Raw genomic sequence first — 23,091 nt, forward strand, 5'->3', positions numbered from 1 at the left:
AGTTTTTAACCATCGGTAAATGGTTTTGCTTTTCTGAAGTTGTCATGCAGTTGTCATCGGTAAATGACGTGGTTCTTCTTGTATTATATCCAGTTGGTGCAAATTTCTACGGTTCTTTGGTATTCAATCCCTGTTTACCCTGAAAGTCTGACAGCCATTGCTATCATCCGTTCGGGTTCCCAGCTGATTGAATAGGGGCAGCTGTAGCACCTCAAATTTGCACCTATCATTGTACATACATTTTCATATTAGGTCATAACATAACATGGTCCACTGCATAGCATTGCATTGTCCCTTTTGCCTCAAGTGCAAGCCAGTCAGAAGAATTAGGTCAAACTGGTCAGGAGGTCAGTCAATCAAGCAAGTCAGTGCAATCTCCATTGAGCCAAGGCCCTAGGGTTGGTCCAACATGTTCACATAACCTACGGGTCCTTTGGAAGTGTTTTGGTCAAGGATTGGATGTTCAGAAGTCATCAGTCAATGCACAGTCTATCAGAAATCCTAAAAAGTCAACCTTGGTCAACTGGGCCTGATTTTATGGTTTTGATGGTGGGATTTGGTTTGAGAGGGCTCATTCATGTTCAAATAGACCTCATATATCATGTCAAACATCATCATGGAAGAATTTGAAGGCAGACAAGAAATTTCCAAAAGTAGAAACTTGACCTGTAATTGAAACTTGCCAAAAATGGAAACTTCTTGATCCCAAACTTACATCATGATACAAGCTTCAAATGAATTTTTGCCCAACATGAAAGTTGAAGATCTTGTTCTCCCATTTCCAAAAAGTCCAAGAACACTCAATTCCCATGTATGGTTGGCAAGTAATGATCAAATCATTTTCAGAAATTTTTGAACTTCAAAAGGCCATATCTCTCAAACCATTTGGCCAAATTGGGTGGGGTTTTTTTGCAACAAGTCACATTTGATCCCCTCTTTCCAAAAATGTAATCATCATTCACCAAAACATCACCAATCAAAATGGCATTTTTGAACTTGTTTGAATTAATTTCAAGTGTAGTGAAAAAATGAGTTTCAAAATTAAGCATTTCTAACAATTTTGGCCAATTGGAATAGTTCAGATATGATATTTGGAACATGTTACAAGCCCAATTTCGTGCACTTTCATGCACCTCCATGCAAATGGTTGGTTTGTTAGCAAAATGGCAAAAACACTCATTAAACCAAATTGTGATTAACATTTCATTAGCAAACCTTAAACAGCATATATATAGCTCATTTTCTGCCAAACAGAAGCCCTAGCAGCCATTCTACACAAACAGAAATTCATCTCTCTCAAAAATCACCATTTCCTTCCTTTTGAATTTTCGACCAAAAACTCAAAGGAGCAAGGTTCTTGTTTGGTTGCTTCATCATTCAACATCCTTTTGGAAGCTATTTCGAGCTTTGTTTCCCAGCTGTAGCGTCATCCTCCAGTTCTGTTTCACCAAGCACTCATCAATGGCAGTTCAAGTTCTGGACCATTTCAAGCTTTCCTGAGCCAAGCTTCCTTTACCATTCACCTTGTGGAAGTTTGTTGAGCACCTGTTTCGAGCAAATCAAGCCAAATAACCACTGTTACACAACTGCACTTCAATCTGGTAAGTTTTTCGACTCTCACCATTTTCAAAACTATAATATGCTTATGATAGGTCTCCTTGCCATGATTATAGTGAACTTTGAATTAGTGAAAATGGTTGCCTGTGCTGAAAGAAATCTAGTTTTTAAGTTTGATGTTCACTTTTGTTTTTGCATGATTCTTGGTTGTTAGCTCGATTCCATGGAAAATATTGTTGGATTCGTGTTGTGTGATGCCTGCTGTTTCGATTGGTATGCTTAATTTCATTTTCTGGGCCAAAATATTTTGCACGATTTGATGAGGATGATGAAGATACACTGTGCGCATAAACCCTAATTTCCATTTCCCAGAATTTCCTGTTCACGTGCGTTGCATGAGCCTGGCACTGTTTTATTCACATGCACCAATCAAAACATTTCCTTCCTCTTACCAAAGCGCTGCGTTTCACTTGAATTTCACCGAAATTACCACAATGCCACGCCTCGTTTTATTTAATGGTTTAATTCATATTATGTCTCAATATTTATTTCATTTTGATCATTAACTTACAAAAATCATAGCTCCTTCATTGTCAATCCAAAATTCATGAGGATTTTTGCATTGTGTTTATCTGGATCTCTACTTATTTATCATGATTTTTCCTGACTTTTTTTGATAAGTGAATTTTAAATGATGCTAGGGTTTGTGACATGTGACCATTTGTTGTACCTTTTGCCAAATCAATTGTGAAATGATGATGCTTTGTCCAATGCCTTTGAAATTTTTGTGCTTAAACTAAACACATTCATGGTGATTTTGGTTTAGAGTTTGTGAATTTATCATGTATGGTTTGTGGGTTATGATTTTTTGAATTAGGGTGTGACAATTTGTGTCACCCCATTGATGTGCAACTTCATGATTTTCTTTACCATGCTTCTTGACCTCAAATTGCTTTGAATTTTTGCATGAATTCACTTATGTATGTCTAGTTTACATGTGATTTTTTTTTGGAATTATTTGTGGCATTTCCTAATTGTTTGAGATTTTTCTCCCCTGTTTGGTCTTATGTTGACTTTTTGTGACACATGCTCCCATTTCATTTGTGAAATCCTCATACTTTATTAGATGAACATGAAATTTGATATGTGATTAGTAGACATCTTAAGCTTTGCCATGGTTTTGATCCCATTCATTTCTCATATGCTATCACTGATTTATGATTTTTTGAAGTTGATGCATGTTTGGTTGACTTCTTTGAGCATGTTTCGAATTGCCTTGCCTTTCTGATTTTCATTGATCACCTTCTACTTGTCCAAATGAGTTGAAATTTGACATGCATATCATGCTATGGATTATGTTTGACCATGATTTATGAGGTCTATTTGAACATGAATGAGCCCTCTCAAACCAAATCCCACCATCAAAACCATAAAATCAGGCCCAGTTGACCAAGGTTGACTTTTTAGGATTTTTGATAGACTGTGCATTGACTGATGACTTCTGAACATCCAATCCTTGACCAAAACACTTCCAAAGGACCCCTAGGTTATATGAACATGTTGGACCAACCCTAGGGCCTTGGCTCAATGGAGATTGCATTGACTTGCTTGATTGACTGACCTCCTGACCAGTTTGACCTAATTCTTCTGACTGGCTTGCACTTGAGGCAAAAGGGACAATGCAATGCTATGCAGTGGACCATGTTATGTTATGACCTAATATGAAAATGTATGTACAATGATAGGTGCAAATTTGAGGTGCTACACTTGGCCAACTGATTTTAGGATCCTTATACACCGCTCTAGGTGAAGCGACTGAGGCTCTAAGGAATATCAACCCTCAAGACAAGTTCCTGCTTGTTGGACCCTTCTGGCTCCTCCAGTTGTGGCTTAATGCCACTTTTGAAACCTCAATAAAAATTAAATGTTCTGATCGTGAAGAACCAATTATTAACGGATGAAGATGTGAAGGTGTTCAAATGAATCTCCTTACTCAAACTAACAAAAGTAGAGCGGACCGGGAGGCCTTCGCCCAGTACCTGCTGATGTTTTCCAAGCGCCGCAGTTCTACTCCAACCATGGCTCCCTTAGCCAAGAGGACTCATGGTCCTGAGTGGTTTACTCGACCACTCTTAGGAAATAGTGACAAAGATAAATAAACCAAACAAATATGGTCATCTTTCCTAACACCCAGACTCCTCTCCATTCGCTTTGAGTCCATCAGAGAACACGTGAGGATCATTACCTACCAACCCAATTTGGTGTTGCGCCCATTCGGTATGTGCCAAAACATTATGAGTACTACTATTTACTTTGAGATGACTGGCTGCAACGCTTTACCCGTCATGCTAATGGTCGACCTCATCCCAGTCCTTTAAAATTCGAGCCCAACCACTATTTCACCTTCGTGTTTGACGCTTGGTGGTAGGATTATTACACCAAAGAATTCTTAGATGCTGCTACCATAAGATAATATCTTACTGATGCTTTCACTTCCTTGTAGAAGAAGTTCAGCAATGGTAGATCGACTCATATTAAAGAGATTCAAGCTTTCCAAAAATAATTTGAAACTGTATACGACCCAAATGATCTTAGGAGGACGACCAGTGAGGCAACTAAGACTCTTAAAGACAAATTGATGGTGAAGCTTTTAGATTTAAGCATTCCTACTTATGTAAAAGATAGGTATAACTTCGCTCTCAAAGCTTATACTCCAAAATTTCTCCCTTTTCCGACTAGCAATATGGATCTTGCCTTCGCCCCTCCGTTTCCATGGTGGTTCAATTGCGGGGAATTTTTGAAGATACAAAAGAATGACATGACCAGATGGACCTAGTTCATAAATCTACAGAACCAAATCCTGTTGATGAACCACCCCTATCTACCGCTGACAAAAATCAAACAACCCTAGTGGGAGAAACGCTTCAACAGGATGCTGATATATCTCAAGGTGACAAGGTTCTTGACCTCAAAAATGCTCATGATGCTGATATGGGGAAGCGTGATGACTCGACTGCCAAAAAAGCCTCTCCAACCAATAATCCTCTTTCATAAGAAGAACTATATGCAATGAAGATAAGCGATCTCAGAGATTTTGTAAAATTAATCTTGAAAATCCAAGTCAGCTCCACTGAAAAGGTTCTAGTTCTTCAACAATGTATGGTAGCACCTCTGGCCCTGAGTCCCTTGACTCCGTCCTCAAGAAATTGAAGACTCTTGTTAGGGATGCTGATCTCTTCGCACCTCTAGAGAGAGACTCTATCTATGGATATAACATCAAAAATATCTTAAAGAGACTGGATATACCTGATGCCCCCTGCTGAAATCATCGATTTCTTGGTTGCTTTTGGTCCTCTCTTCGACCAGAGGCAGGCTGACTACCAACACCTCCATGATACAAAGGTTAAGAGGGAGCCTAAGGAAACTGAGATAACCAAAGCGTGGACCCTAGCCAATGAGTCGGATCAATGCGATGAAGAACTCGAGGCCAACCTTCATTTGGAGGATAGGGTTGTCACAACTTTGGACAAGAATATTGTTGAGTGGAAGAAGGAAGATGAGGCATTGCAAAAGAAAATCCAGGATGCTGAAACTGAGAAGACTAATCTGTGAAGGTTCATTCAAATACAGCTGGATGAAGAGACTAAGAAAAGAATCTAGTATTTAGAGAAAGTCTTTGCCCTTGATTTTGAGCTCTCAAGTGACAACTCAACCATCTCGCAGAATGAACACTGAATCTGCTCAACTAGAGTCCAATATGAGTGACTCAAACCATATTTTTCTTTTTAGGATATCATTTCTACTCTTCCTGTTTATTTATCTTCCACCTCCTGTGGAAATGTTTTGACTTTTGATTTAATCTTTTTGGCACTGCCTTTCAAGGCACTTTTAACTATGCTAAAGGCCATCATTTTTTGGAGCCTTCTTAATTTCTGAATATTTATTTATTCTTCCGCGGCTATATGTATTTCCTACAAAGTATATTGATATAACTTTAAATACTTGCCATTTATTCGCATGGTTCGACCTCCCGAGGTTAACTCTTCAATTTCATACGCATTGTTTGAAAATGTTTGTAATGTTTTGAAAGGTCCTTCCCAATTTGGGGACCATTTGCCCAACAGCCTATCCTTTCGACCCATACACAATATAACCTTCCAAACTAGGTCTCCTTTATTAAACACTTTATCCTTCACCTTTTTATTGTAAGCCTTAGCGACAATTTCTTTTTGTCGCATCAAAACATCAAGCACATCTAATCTATCTTCGTCCAACAGAGCCAACTCATCAAACATCATTCCCCAATAAAACTCAGTAGGGATCTTAGATTGCCTCTGAATCCTGATCGATTGTAGGTGAATTTCCAAAGGCAACACTACATCATATCCATACACCAATCGAAATGGCGTAGAATTAGTCGATTCCTTTGGGGAGTTACGACATTCCCATAAGACTTGGTTTAGGGTCTTATGCCATTTTTTGGCTTTTGCCCTACATGTTTCTTAATCAGTCCAATCAATATCTTGTTGGCCACTTTGACTTGACCATTGGCCTAAGCGTAATATGGTGTCGACGTTAAGAGTTTGAACCCCATTGTTGAAGCAAATTCCACATTTTTATGCTCTGTAAAAACCGAGCCTTGATCAGTCGTGATGGTTTCAGGGATCCCAAACCTATATATATTATGGTTTTGGATAAAACTTATCACTTCCTCTTGGTCAACATTGGGTAAAGGGATAACCTATATCCACTTAGTGAAATAGTCTATTCCCACCAAGGTGTACCTATGTCCTTTTGACGAATAGGATTTGATCTCGCCAATAATGTCTAACGCCCATCCCCTGAAAGGTCGGTTTTAGTATTGAATGGAGCTCACTAGCAGGCACGTGTTGGACACCTGAATGTTTTGGCACTCCTAGAAACCCTTGGCAAAGTCTATACAATCTTTCAACATGGATGGCCAGTATACTTCTAATCGACAAATCAACCATTTCATTTTATGACCAGCTTGGTGTGAACCACACGACCCCTTCCGAACCTCAAAAATTGCTAAATAGGTTTCGCTTTCTCCTATGAATTTGAAGAGGATTCCTTTAGGAGTCTTATTCAACAATTCATTTCCCATCACCACATAGCTCAAAGTTTTATATCTAATCTTTTTATTAGTCATCCTTGTTGGGCTCTACAGATAATCAACTATAGGTTTTCGCCAGTCCTTGTCTGCCATCAAGTCAATGGTTAAAACTTCGAAGCTTAACTCTCTGTCGATTTCTAAGCCTTCTTCACTTTGTAAATCTTCATGCTTATATTCCCTATGAAGTTTTGGCATTGATGAGATGTCATGGGTGTTATCCCTTGATGCCAACTTTTCCTTGACCTTCACTAAGTCTTCTAACCATTCCCTTAAAATTCTATACCCCGAGGCTATTTGAGCCAGGTCGTTAGCCTCTTGGTTTTCCATTGAGGGATATGGTCGATCCACACATAGTCAAACTACTTTAACAAACTGTTGGCTTGTATGAAGTATAACATCAAATTCTCTTTGATGCACTTATATTATTTCCTTAGTTGTCGAATCACCAGCTATGAGTCTCTTTTTATTTTGACTTCCCTTGCCCCCAAGTCTAGTAGGATCTGAAGGTCTGTTATCAAAGTCTCATATTCAACCTTGTTGTTTAAACATGCCCCCTTGATCTTGTATCTAAACATGGTGGGTGTGTCCTTTAGTGAGAGTATGAAAATATTTACTCCAGAGTCGTCTTTATGTATGGATCTGTCGAAATATAACTTCCAACATCTTGTTCCGATATATGCTTCCACTTTGTCGACCACTAAGTGATCAACAATAAAGTCTGCGACGATCTTCTCTTTTACTGCTTTCAAAGGACAATAAGTCAAAGAATATTATGTGATCGCTAGCGCCCACCTCCCTATTTGACTATGCAAAATAGGTTTGGACATCATATGTTTAATAACATCAAATTGCAAATAAACATAAACTTCAATTGGCTTTATATAATGCTTTAACTTAGTACAAGAGAAGTACAAACATAAGCATAACTTTTCAATTAAGTTATACCAAGTTTCCACATCTATCAGGATTCAACCGAGGTAATATATGGCCCTTTCGATGCCACTAAAATCCTCTTGTGCTAACATACTTCCTATGGTCAAAGTTGACGCGGCTATATACAATTTCATGCTCCTATTCCTACTTGGAGGTGACAATATTGGAGCCTTCATCAGGTATTGCTTGATGGTGTCAAAGGCCTCTTGCTGTGCACTCCCCCAAATAAACTCACTATCTTTCTTGAGTCGAAGTAGTGGCGAAAATGACTGGACTTTTCCACTTAAGTTTGAAATGAATATCCTTAAGAAATTGATATTTCCTAACAAAGATTGGAGTTGTTTCTTTGTTGAAGGAGGCTTGAGATCGATATATGCTTTTACATTGTTCTAGTTGATCTCTAGGCCTTTTTTGTGCACCACATGTTGGTGTAAGCCCTAGAGGCCAATACTTTTGGTACTTGTATCGAATTATTTATTAATAATAAAAAGCTTTTTCTTTATTATGTTTGTTTAATAAAGTCCCTAGAATAGCTAGTCCGTTTAATGTATATAGTGTGACTTAATCATGAGATCACATTAAACATAAGGACACTATTCTTAAAGTATCCGTAGTCAAGCTTTATTGTGAAGTGGGATAACATTAGAGCATGAAGACTATTATGTTTATAGACTGATGATCACATCTCATGGATCATGGATAAGGAGTTATCAAGTCTTAAACATAGGTATGAATATTAAGAGTAATATTTATACTGGATTGACCCGCTATGAGAATACTATATAGAATGTTATGCAAAGTGTCATAAGTTATTCTCATGGTGATAATGGGGTATACCACTCTTCGACCTGAAACCACTATGGACCCTAGATGTAGAGTCGAGTGCTTTATTGCTGATCCAACGTTGTCCGTAACTGGATAACCATAAAGACAGTTGATGGGTACTCCACGAAACATGCTGAGGGACATGAGTGACCTAGATGGAATTTGCCCATCCTGCATAATAGGATAAATGTCTATGGGCCCAATATTGAACTGGACAAGGATGACACGGTCTATGCCTTGTGTTCAATATAGATATAAGGGCAAAAGGGTAATTATACACATAATTATTATCACAGAAGGACTTGTTAGATCACATGACATTTTCGTGTCTTGGGTAGCAGTGATGTGTTGCTAGATACCGCTCACTGTTTATTATGTTAAATACGTGATTTAATATAATTGCCAATGTCGTGAAAACCTATAGGGTCACATACAAAGGACGGATTGATGAGAGATAGAGTAATTAAGGAATACTGTAACGTACGGTTTCCTTAAGTGAATTATAAAACATCGTAAGGTACGGTGTACTTAAATAAAATACGAAATATGGTAAGGTACCAAATACTTAAGTGATTTTGGCATATTATAAGATATGGGCCATATACACTTGAGTGGGCTTTATAACTTGCAGCCCACACAAGTGGTTCTATAAATAGAACCTTTGTGTAGAAGCATTGTCACTCTGGCTTGCAATTTCGTTTCTCTCTCTCACTCAAAGCCTTCAATCGTAGCAGCTAGCACTAAGATTGAAGGAATCTGTTCGTGTGGACTGAGTAGAGACGTTGTCATCGTTCAACGTTCGTGATCGCCACAAGAGGTAACGATTCTATCACTGATCATGCCCATTCGTAAGGATCACTAAATGGAGAAATTTTTAAATTCTGTTGCGCCTTGGACCGCAATTCTCCTTCAGTGGTATCAGAGCCACTTACGAAACCATGAATCTGATAACTGTTTTTTTTTTCTGTATTAATACGATTAAATACAGAATGAATCAAAGATTAAATTGAGATCGATCAAGTTATATATATGATATCAGTAATCCTGATGCAAAATACATTATATATGATATAGTGTTCTTGTTTCGTTCATTCAAACACTCAATGGTTGTTTTCCTTTGAGCGATCAATGGTCGTTTGCTTCTTGATCCGACATTAGTATGGTGAAGCAATGACGTGTTGATCAATCATACTGAATCAACAATCGAGATGTGTTTGACGGTCTGAAATTGGTGCATTAGGGTTAGTGACGGCACAAGGGTTGTGTTGTCAGAGAGTTATGCGATTGGGGTTGTGACTGCACAAGAGTTGTGCTTTCTAACAAATTTTCGTACAGTGTTAACCGGTTAACGCATATGGTTAACCGGTTAACGCAAGAAGGAATACTGTTTTCTAAAAGATTTTCAAACAGTGTTAACCGGTTAACGTATATGGTTAACCGGTTAACGCAAAACGGAATATAGCTTTCTAACAGTTTTTCAACAATGTTAACCGGTTAACGTATTTGGTTAACCGGTTAACACAAAACAGAATACAAATTATGAACAGATTTTCAAACAGTGTTAACCGGTTAACGTATATGGTTAACTGGTTAATGCAAGGCAAAATTCACCCGTTCGATAAACTCTGCGCAATGTGATCGGTCGTCGAGATTTAATTTGGTTTTAGTTGATTAAAAGAATTAAAATTGATAATAATAATAATGTGTTTATTATTGTCTTGTGGTGATCGGTTATGGCCTTAGTTTTCCTTTATTTTGTTTTGGGTTTTAAAATACGACATGCGTGTCGTGCCACTCTTTTAATCTCTCAATGTAACTTCTTTTCTCATCTCACTCCCTTGTATGTAAAACGAGTTTCTTTATGTAATGTAATGTTATGAAGAAAGCAAAGAAGTCAGTGCCAAAGGAGGACAACCTTGAAGATCTTGCTTGGAGAAGCTTAGATCGTTATTAGGTTAACTTAGGTTCTCTCATTGGCTTGGGAGAACAATTGCGCTAGGGGCCATAACTGTTTCATTATATATGTATGTTGATGCATGTGAATGTATGTTGATGCATGTGAGAGACGATTTATATGATAAATAAGCCGGTGAGATCAGAAAAATTGCAAATTCCCTCAAATTAAATATTAAGTTTATGCTTTCCAAGTTTTAACACTCATCAAGACTAGTATCGGATAATGTAGGTTTCGCCTATGCGAGGTGCATGTTCTATATTAGTAAGGTGCGATGGGATAATTGTAATATCCAATTGTTAAAACAATGGGTCAAACTTAACTAAACAAATTATGATAATATTATATATGTTTGCTTTCCATGTTTTAGCACTCATCAAGACTAGTATCGGATAATGTAGGTTTCGCCTACGCAAGGTGCATGTTCTGTATTAGTAAGGTGCGATGGGATAATTGTAATATCCAACTGCTAAAACGATGGGTCAAACTTAATTATAATAATATTATATAGGTTTAGAAGCAAGAGTTGGGAATGATCCATATGATGGATTGGAATAAGGAGTTATTCCCCGAACTGAAATTTTCGAGAGTTGTATGAGATACAATTGGAAGGAGTTCCTACCTAAATAACCTAGTTTTGTGTAATCCGCCTACGCGGACTTAGAACGAAGTGAAATATGGATCTCGACCCACTAGAAAATCTTCCAACGGGATTTTCTGAATCAAATGATGAGGGTCATTTGTTTTGAGTAAAATAGTGGGAGCATATTTAATTAAAGGCCTAATTAAATATGTCAATGATACTTATATTTTCATTAATCCTTATGTAGATTATCATGACAACAAACACCTCTAACAACATCTTGCTATCAATCCTTGACAAAGAAAAATTGTCTGGGACAAATTTTCTGGATTGGCACCGAAACTTGAGGATTGTCCTCAAACATGATAAAAAGCTGTATGTCTTGGAGAAACTTGTTCCTGAAGAGGAACCTCCTAGTTCTTCACCTAAGATAGAAAGAGATGCTTATAAGAAGCATGTCGATGATGCCAATGAAACTGCTTGTCTCATGCTAGCTACCATGAACTCAAAATTGCAAAAGCAACATGAGAACATGGTAGCGTTCGATATGATCGAACACCTTAAAATGCTCTATCAAGAGCAAGCAAGGCATGAAAGGTTTGAAGTTTCAAAAGCCCTTTTTCAAGGCAAGTTAGCTGAGGGAGCCCCTGTAGGTCCCCATGTGCTCAAGATGATTGAGTATGTGGAAAACCTTGAGAGATTAGGTTTTCCCCTCGGAAAGGAACTTGCAACTGATTTAATCTTGCAATCGTTGCCAGATGGATTCAGTCAATTTGTCCTAAATTTCAATATGAATGATATAGACAAATCTCTTCCTAAACTGCTAGCCATGTTAAGAACTGCTGAGTAGAATCTGAAGTCGAAAGGGAAGTCCATTCTGATGATCGGAAATGGATAGAGACAGAACAAAAGGCCCACCAAGCAGGGTGATAAAGGGAAAGGCAAGGAAGTTGCCAAACCCAAACCCACTGTTGCTGCTTTGAAGCCTAATGGAGGCATAGCAAAAGAAGGCACCTGCTTCCATTGCGGTAAGACCGGACACTGGAAGAGAAACTGCCCAAAGTACCTGGAAGATAAGAAGAATGGAGTAGAGACTTCAACTTCAGGTATTTTTGTTATTGAAATTAATTTATCTACTTCTGCATCATGGGTACTAGATACTGGATGCGGTTCTCACATTTGTACAAATGTGCAGGGACTAAAAAGGAGTAGAGATTTGGCAAAAGGTGAAGTTGACCTACGAGTTGACAATGGAGCAAAGGTTGCTGCTTTAGCCGTAGGAACTTATGTATTGACTTTACCTAGTGGTTTAATAATTCAGTTCGAGAACTGTTATTATGTACCTGCAATTAGCAGGAATATTATTTCCGTTTCTCGTTTGGACAAGTTTGGTTTTTCATTTATAATAAAGAACAATTGTTGCTCAATTTATTTGAATGATATATTCTATGCTACTGCACAAATGAACAATGGACTATATGTCCTTGATCTTGAAATGCCTATTTATAATATTAATACTAAAAGGATGAAACCTAATGAGTTAAATCCAACTTACCTTTGGCATTGTCGATTAGGCCACATAAATGAGAAACGCATTTCCAAACTCCATAAAGATGGACTATTGGACTCTTTTGATTATGAATCATATGAGACATGCAGATCTTGTTTAATTGGAAAGATGACAAAGTCTCCACTCACAGGAAAATGTGAAAGAGCTAATGATCTTTTGGCCCTCACACATACTGATGTATGTGGACCACTAAACATACCAGCCAGAGGAGGTTTTCAGTACTTCATCACATTTACTGATGATTTTAGTAGATATGGTTATGTGTATTTAATGAAACACAAATCAGAGTTCTTTGAAAAGTTCAAGGAATTCAAGAATGAAGTACAAAAACCAACTAGGTAAGAATGTTAAAACTCTTCGATCAGATCGAGGTGGTGAGTATTTAAGCCTAGAGTTTGATGACCATCTGAAAGAGTGTGGGATCCTATCCCAACCTACTCCTCCTGGAACATCCCAATGGAATGGTGTATCTGAGAGAAGAAATCGAACCCTGTTAGACATGGTCCGATCCATGATGAGTCACGCCGATCTTCCAAACTCCTTTTGGGGACATGCACTATTGACATCAGCTTACACACTTAACCGCGTTCCATCCAAAAAGGTTGAGAAGACACCATATGAGATATGGAGTGGTAAGAAACCACATATCTCTTACATGAAGATTTGGGGTTGCGAAGTTTATGTGAAACGACAAATTTCAACTAAGCTTGAGCCCAAATCTGACAAATGCTTATTTATGGGGTATCCTAAAGAAACAAGAGGGTATCACTTCTAAAATCCTTCTAAGGGCAAAGTGTTTGTCGCTCGAACTGGAGTTTTCCTAGAAAAGGATTTTATTTCCAAAGGAATCAGTGGGAGGAAAGTAGAGCTTGAAGAAATTCAAGAATCACAAAGCATTGATACACCTATGGAGGAATTAGAGCAGGAAACACAAATACTTGTGTAAGAGCAACCTGCTCAAGTAGAACAAGACCAGCGTAGGTCAGGCAGGATACGTCACCTACCTGAGAGATATTGATATCTCATAACTGATCAAGGTGATGTATTACTCATGGATCAAGTACGAACATGAGCCCTGTGTCTACAAGAAGGTTAGTGGGAGCATGATCGTTTTCCTGGTATTATATGCAGATGACATATTACTCATTGGAAACGATATCCCTACCCTGCAACAAGTAAAGTCTTGGTTGGGGAAATGCTTTTCTATGAAGGACCTAGGTGAAGCAGCCTATATATTAGGAATCAGAATCTATAGAGATAGATCACAAAACTGCTTGGCCTAAGTCAGAGTACATAGACAAAGTGCTAAGACGATTTAATATGAATGATTCCAATGGTTATGTGTTTTGCTTAGATGGTGGCGCTGTGAGCTAGAAAAGTTCAAAGCAAGATACAATTGCTGATTCTACAACCGAGTATATTGCTGCCTCAAGTGCAGCAAAGGAAGTTGTTTGGATCAAAAGTTCCTTAGTGAACTTGGCAAAGTTCCTGGCATTGTGGATCCCATTGGTCTCTATTATGATAACAATGGTGCTATCTCATAAGCTAAGGAGCCTAGATCTCACCAACGATCCAAACAGATACTTAGACATTATCACCTCATACGAGAGATAATAGATAGAGGAGATGTGAAAATATGTAGAGTACCAACACTTGACAATATTGCTGACCCACTGACAAAACCTTTTGCGCAGCAGAAGCATGATGGCCATACTAGATCAATGGGCATTAGGGGTATGCCTGATTGGCTCTAGTGCTAGTGGGAGATTGTTGGTGTAAGCCCTAGATGCCAATACTTTTGGTACTTGTATCGAATTATTTATTAATAATAAAAGGCTTTTTCTTTATTATGTTTGTTTAATAAAGTCCCTAGAATAGCTAGTCCGTTTAATGTATCAAGTGTGACTTAATCATGAGATCACATTAAACATAAGGACGCTATTCTTAAAGTATCTGTAGTCAAACTTTATTGTGAAGTGGGATAACATTAGAGCATGAAGACTATTATGTTTATAGACTGATGATCACATCTCATGGATCATGGATAAGGAGTTATCAAGTCTTAAACGTAGGTATGAATATTAAGAGTAATATTTATACTGGATTGACCCGCTATGAGAATACTATATAGAATGTTATGCAAAGTGTCATAAGTTATTCTCATGGTGATAATGGTGTATACCACTCTTCGACCTGAAACCAATATGGACCCTAGATGTAGAGTCGAGTGCTTTATTGCTGATCCAACGTTGTCCGTAACTGGATAACCATAAAGACAGTTGATGGGTACTCCACGAAACATGCTGAGGGACATGAGTGACCTAGATGGAATTTGCCCATCCTGCATAATAGGATAAATGTCTATGGGCCCAATATTGAACTGGACAAGGATGACACGGTCTATGCCTTGTGTTCAATATAGACATAAGGGCAAAAGGGTAATTATACACATAATTATTATCACAGAAGGACTTGTCAGATCACATGACATTTTCGTGTCTTGGGTAGCAGTGATGTGTTGCTAGATATCGCTCACTGTTTATTATGTTAAATACGTGATTTAATATAATTGCCAACGTCGTGAAAACCTATAGGGTCACACACAAAGGACGGATTGATGAGAGATAGAGTAATTAAGGAATACTGTAATGTACGGTTTCCTTAAGTGAATTATAGAACATCCTAAGGTACGGTGTACTTAAATAGAATACGAAATATGGTAAGGTACCAAATACTTAAGTGATTTTGGCATATTATAAGATATGGGCCATATACACTTGAGTGGGCTTTTTAGCTTGCAGCCCACACAAGTGGTTCTATAAATAGAACCTTTGTGTAGAAGCATTGTCACTCTGGCTTGCAATTTCGTTTCTCTCTCTCTCTCACTCAAAGTCTTCATTGTAGCAGCTAACACTGAGATTGAAGGAATCCGTTCGTGTGGACTGAGTAGAGACGTTGTCATCGTTCAACGTTCGTGATTGCCACAAGAGGTAACGATTCTATCACTGATCATGCCCATTCGTAAGGATCACTAAATGGAGAAATTTTTAAATTCCGCTGCGCCTTGGACCGCAATTCTCCTTCACCACGAATCCTAAGAATTCCCCTAAACCAACACAAAAAGCGCATTTCAACAGATTCATTTTCAATCCATATTTCCTCATCCTTTGGAAGGACTGTCGAAGATGGTCTAAGTGACCATCACCTGAGGAAGATTTTATGACAATATCAGCTATATAGACCTTTATAAAGTTCTCAACGAAATCATGGAACATTGAATTCATGGCACGTTGATAAGTTGGCATTGTGTTTTTCAAACCAAAGGGTATTACTATACATTCATACATACCCAACACACCTGGGCATCCAAACGTCATTTTGGGTACATCCTCTTCAGCTATATATATTTAATTGTATCTGGAGTACCCATCTAACATGCTTAAATAATCAGGACATGTGGCTGAATCGACCAACATTTGTGCCATGGGCATGGGGTACTCATCCTTAGGTGTAGCATTATTTAAATATCTAAAGTCTATGCATACTCTAACTGTACGATTTTTTATTACTGGGACGATTTTTGCTACCCATTCGACGTACCTGGATGTTGTAGCGGGAAATTCATGATCATCAAGCTATTGACAAGCTAGAGATCAAATAACAAGAGTCGCCACCGCGCTTTTATTATTTCCAAGGGAAAAAGGAAAAAGTACGAACAAAACCCAAAAGTAAGAAGTTTTCAAATCAAAACTAATAAAAAGTCAGAGATCACAGGTAATGGGGTTGGTTACACAGAGGGAAGGTGTTATCACCCAAAGTGTCCTAGGTACTCCTAGGGAGCCCTTTTTGTGTGCATATATACTTGGTATAAAGTGATGTTTACAAATAAATAGAATGGAGGGATGAGAAAAGAATTCATTAATTATATTTTTGTGTTTGAGAAGACCTTCGGTCTTGTGCCTACGTACCAACATAAAAATGAGGGATCAAAACCTAGTAGTTTGTGATACAAATTTCAAAATGGATGCACTGCTTTTAACAAAAAATAAGTTTGAAAGGCACAAAGGCCTAAAAATGGTTTGAATGAGTTAGTTCTTTTTGGCTTTTTTGAAAGTTTAAGTCGAGTATAGTTAAGTTTATTTACAAGTTTGCTTTAAGAAAAGATGTTTGAAAACGCAATGGCATAAGGCTAAAGTTTCTATCTTTTTTGCAAAAATGGTCAAAGTTTAGAACAAAATTAGTTCACACAAAGAAGATTTTAAAAAATGGAGGGATAGATTTTGAAATTAAAGAAATGGGGAAAAGATGAAGAGACTATCCTATGCACAAAATTAAAATTTAAGAGTTGAAAAGATCTGACCAAATGGGTAGCAATCCAATAGACAAGAATGTCCATAGAAACCCAGAATTCCCTTGGACTTTTAGAATCAAGAAACACACAAATGCACAATTATATTATCTTGAAGAGCAAGGCATCAAATAAAGATGGCACATCCAACCTTATCCATTTCATGATCTTCTTCAAAATAGCCCATGTAACAGATGAATTCCACAAGTCACAGGTTCAAAATAATAGCTTCACAATGATCATGTTGTAGATGAACTTAAAGATGTCTTCAAAGATGTATCAGATGAGTTTCAAATTGCAAACACTTGGTTCTTCAACAAGTTGGCATTGGCCAAGTCCTTTAGCATAGGAAGGTTGCCTAGATTCTAAGTCCATTTGTCCAAGATTAAGCCAACAGTCCAGTCAAAAGTTTTTTAGGGTTTTTTGTTATTATTATGTACATTAATGGTCAAAGACCACACAAACAAGCAAAGTATACACAAACAAAATATATCACACAAAATGGTCCAAATGGACAAAGTGAAAATTGCATCAACATAAACAATTAGAATGATATGAATAATGGAAAATGAAATAGTGTGCTAAAAGTATATTGCATTAAAGTAAAATCTTGAAATTAAAAAATAGTAGTTAATTGGTTAGAAGTTAGTATTGTTTTGCTTTTGCTTTTCATATTAAGACATTCTTTGGAGAACACTCAACCCACTTGTCACAAGCATGAATCCTTGAGCCAAAATATCTTCCAAAGGAGGGAAAGATGGCCAAGTTTCCACACAATACCATGAAAGAGGGGAGACTTACAATCTCACTAACTAGAATGCTTATTCCTTTTATGTTACAAATTTAGCGCTATGTTAAGCAATCGTAATTGGACTTATGTAGAAGTTACAACTATTTGAGGTCAGGCAATAGAATTTTGGTGTTAATGCATGTTAGAGACATAGTATAATGGACTATGCTCATGAAACATACCACACACATAAAGAATATGCAAAAGGTGTGGCATAATCTCATCCATACTCATGTCAATTTTTCAATCAACTAGCATTAGGACTTTGAGATGTCATAGGCCAAATGGAATGAATTAATGAAGAAAGGGAATAAGATGAAGTGGGAGGGGAATAAGATGAAGAAAGGGAATTAATCTCATCCATACTCATGTCAATTTTACCAAATTAATATCATCCATTCATTTTGGGAGATGGAATGCACATTCCATCAATCCCCTAAATCCAATGATATTAATTTGACAAAGTCAAATCAACCTTGACCAAGGGCCAACAACAAGAGTTAAACATAAACAAGTTATCACAATTGGTCAACAAATTTATTTGACATTTATTCAAATTAAAATACTAAAATATTGCATTTAAATTAAATATGGTTTGTCCAATTCCTAAAATCTCATCAAAAAACCAAAGAAATGGCCATGAGATTTATCATAGGTCAAACAAGGTCAAAGGACCTTGGAGAAAAACTTCATAATTTTTGGACATTAAAAAATATTTTTAAACAATTAAAAACAAATGCAAAATCAATTAATTCATGAAAAATATTAATAATGATCCAAAAAATAATTCAATTCAGAAAGGAAAGAGAAAAATATTTGAATTTTTTTGGTGAAAGTCTCATATTTTTTGGATCAATATTGAATTTAATATGAATTATTGAAAATAATACAATTAAAATGAAAATTAAAATATCAGAAAAAACGTGGACCACTTGATCTCCCTCATTAATTGAGGTGGCAGATCAAGTGGCCAGAAACGCACTATTCATGATGGACCTTAGTCAGCGCACTACACAGTTGGTAATCAAAATGGACGCGTGAGATTAAAATAAAATAACAAGATCATGTGGTTGTACGACATGCCAACGCATGGTCGGAGCTGTATCTCCGGTCTTCTTGGAGAGAATCGAAGAGATCAAAATTTCTGGAAAATACCTTCAATGGAGGTCTGGATTCAACTGATCTTGATCTTGCTTATGCTTGATCTCACTCCACTTGCTTGCAGAAGAACGATTGGATGCTTAAAAGGTTGTGGATTCCTGGAGATTTGAATTTCAAAACTATGGAAATTCAACCTCAAATGCAAATGAATTTCTCAGGTTTATCCTTTGCAAAGAAAGGGTTTGAGATGGGGGATCAAAGTTGGCGCGAATGTGTGTTGATTGCTGAGCATATGAGGCTCTATTTATAGCTGAAACCATTGATATTTGCACACTTGAAATCACTTTCCAAATTTGGAAAATGGTGATACATGGGTGCATGGGCGTGTACATGCCCATGAGATCATTGCTTAAGGTCCACAAATGATTGTTAGATATTCTGAATTCATCTTGGATTGCAAGGCAAGTGTGCATTTGGATTTGAAGTTTGATTCTTGCCAAGTGATGTCACCATGTTCATGCCATACGCAGCCTATGCATTCCTTGTCCAAAATGAATGAATTTGAGCTCTTTAGAAAGGTGAGATCAAGAGGAACAACTTTCATGTTCAATATATTTTCATTTGGAGCTTGGAACTTGGAGAAATTTGAGGTGGAAGTTTAGAAATTTTTTACATATCAAAATTTTTCTAAGTGTCAAGCCATATGTCTCAATATTCCACCTTGCTTAACTTTTTATATGAGCTTCAAATGAGAAAAGTGTATCATTAAAGTTGTAACTATCTCAAAGACCTTCAAAATGGTCACCAATTTCAAGTCATTTGGCTTTGAAATGATAGAGTTATGCATTTTTGAAGTTTGGAAAAATCACTTGATCAATGGTATAGGTCAAAAGTGACCTATAGTGTCACCTCATATCACATGCTCAAAAACGTTGAATTATCTCCCACTCCAAACATCAAAGTTGAAGTAGACACATTGAATTTGATTTTGAAACTTGGAAATATTTCATCTCATAAAAATTTAGCAAGTTATGGCCTTGGGAAGTTGACTTTCAAATTAGGGTTTAGACAAAATGACCTATAATGTTTCAACATAGAAAATGATTTTTCAAGCAAAACTAACTCTAGGTCTCAACATGCAAGTTGTTTGAAATGTAATTTAGAGTAAGTTTTCTCTTGAAATCATTTTCATATGGTGAAAATTGTAGGAGATAGGGTCTAGGGAGACCCAGTTTTGATCAGATGAATGCATCTGACCAACCACCATCAACCAACTTGCTAACTTCCAATTCTCTTGACTTTCTTGGATCATGGTAGATTATATATGCATAAGATGATGAATTTTAAAGTTTCCCTTGAGAAATTTGATCAATTAGTGAGATAGCTTGTTGGAGAAGTTACTTAAGATACCCAGTCAAACTAGGGTTTCGAGGAAAATCACCCTCAAACTCTTGAAGAAAACTTGATCAATATAACATGTACAGAACATTGGGACTCATATATGATGTTCATAAACATTCTTGAATCAATTATTGGTTGTGCTCTTTGTTCATGAGGGTCTCAAACCCTAGATGTGAACTTGATGAATCAATGGAATCATGCCCTTCCTACAAAAGAGTTAGACAAATGCAAAGACATATTTTTGGTATTTTGGTTAGTGAAATGATAAAATACAAGTATGATATAATCACAAAGTGCTTGGTGATCTCTCCCAAAACAAACCCAATGAAAGAGGGGTAAGGAGGAAGCCAAGATATGATCCCAATGCTAATGCTTATGATGAAATTGCATGAGGGATCTTAGGGTCAAAATTAGGGTCTTACAGCTGCCCCTATTTAAGGACATTCTAACTAAGGAGGTGAAGGTTAAAATATTTGGCTCGACTCAGTAGAATGGGCTTAAATAACAACATAGAGAAACAAATTTTGGTCCCTAAGAGACCTCATGATGCATATGATATGAACGTAAAAGTTAATGCTTTGTGGGGAAATATTGCCACAAAGGAAAAGAAATCAGAGAGACCGAAAATCCGCAGAAGCACAATGCATTCCATAAGGAAAACTCACTGGGGAGATAGAGACTCTGGGGAAAAAGGAGTTATGCGTAGGCCAGGCTACGACTCAAAACTAACTGAGGGACTCGAGGGATTCCATACAAACATGGAAAAGACTCAGTAGGGGAACTAAAAACATCTGCAGGGGATACGAGTAAGTCTGGATAAAACTGAAGTACTTGAATCATGCAGGGAAAACGATTTCTCTAAGGAATTGCACACTCAACTCAACTGGGGAAGATAAAATTCAACGCAGGAGGAGCAGAAATCTATTCTCTACCACCTGTTACTGGGTAAGGAGATAATAAAGATTTGACAGAGAGGACATCTGTCACCGATTAGGATGAGAATATCAAGGATGACTCGCTGAGGATCACCGGGAGGGAGTATTCATTACCGGTTATTGGGTAAGAATAACCTTGTTGGGGAAACTGTAGAAAAGATAGGATTTACAACTACCAGTTACTGGGCAGAAGACCAAAGGTGAGAGTATCCGTCATCGGTTAGGATGAACATATCCAGGATAAACTCAACATGGAAGAAAACCTGTCACCGGTTAAGATGAACATATCAAGGATAGACTTGCCTAGAAATTCCAAGGAGGATACCCGTCATCGGCTAGGATGAGCATATCAAGGATATACCAACTGAACAAAAAGGGTAGGAATTACATCTATCGAAAGCTGGATAGAAAATCGTCGGAGAGAAAATTCGTCACCGGTTAGGATGAACATATCAAGGATTAACTCTACGAGGGGTCAAAGTAGGATTTACAACTACCGGTTACTGGGTAGAATACCAAAGGTGAGAGTATCCGTCATCGGTTAGGATGAACATATCAAGGATAAACTCAACAGGGAAGAAAAGCTGTCATCGGTTAAGATGAACATATCAAGGATAGACTTGCCTGGAAATGCCAAGGAGGACACCCGTCATCGGCTAGGATGAACATATCAAGGATATACCAACTGAACAAAAATGGTAGGAATTACATATATCGAAAGCTGGATAGAAAACTGTCGAAGAGAAAATCTGTCACCGGTTAGGATGAACATATCAAGGATTAACTCTACGAGGGGTCAAAGTAGGATTTACAACTACCGGTTACTGGGTAGAAGACCAATCAAAGAGAAAATCCATCACCGGTTAAGATGAACATATTAAAGATAGACTATGAAAAGGGGATAAAGTGGGATTTACAACTACCTTTTTACTGGGTAGAATACCGATAAAAGAGAAAATCTGTCACCGGTTAAGATGAACATATCAAGGATAGGCTCCGCACAGGGGAAAAATAGGATTTACAACTATCGGTTACTGGGTAGAAAACCACAAAGAGAAGAAAACTTGTCACCGGTTAAGATGAACATATCAAGGATTAACTCTCTGAGGAACAAAATAGGGATTACAACTACCTTTTTACTGGGAAGAATACCAAAAATGAGAATATCCGTCACTGGTTAAAGTGAATATATCAAGGATAGACTCGGGCAGGGGCGAGAAAGATATCCGTCACCGGTTAGGATGAACATATCAAGGATATACTTCCTGGGGAATAGATCCACTAGGGACTCTACTGAGGAGAAAAATAAGGGTACTTTTGTCGGGTATTGGGCAAGAAGTAACAAACTGCAAACTAAGAAGAATATTACCAATTACTGGGTAATAGACTCTTAGGGGACCAAAGCATCTATCTAGGTAAGAGCTAGAAAGAAACAATCAATCAAGACTCAACCTAATGAGGACATAACTCAAGGGGAGTAATTCCATCCAGAAAATCTACTGGAGAGGAAACTGAAATAACAACCATCCACGAGGAAATAAACTCAGTGGGGAAACGGAGAAAGGTTAAAGTCTTTCTGCTTAAGGGGCTGACACTTTACAATAGAAGGAGGACAGACACCAAATTTGATAAGGGGATAAAATACCGCCATAACAGAGAATAAGAATCTCAAACAAATCAAATATGAATATGCGAGATATGCAAATTATGAAATTATATGAGTGTATATATGTGTGTGTGTGTGTGTGTGTGTATATATATATATATATATATATATATATATATATATATATATATATATATATATATATATATATGATTATGCTGACAAAACAATCACAAAGGATACAGAGGTGTCGCAAAGAAATTGAACCACCAGTACAATCCTCGATCAATCCATAAAATATTGAGACAATCTACTGGAGAACAGAGAGATCAACATCTCAAAGGTTCAAATCTA

This window comes from Lathyrus oleraceus, chromosome 7, assembly GCF_024323335.1.
Source record: "Lathyrus oleraceus cultivar Zhongwan6 chromosome 7, CAAS_Psat_ZW6_1.0, whole genome shotgun sequence".
Taxonomy (NCBI): domain Eukaryota; kingdom Viridiplantae; phylum Streptophyta; class Magnoliopsida; order Fabales; family Fabaceae; genus Lathyrus; species Lathyrus oleraceus.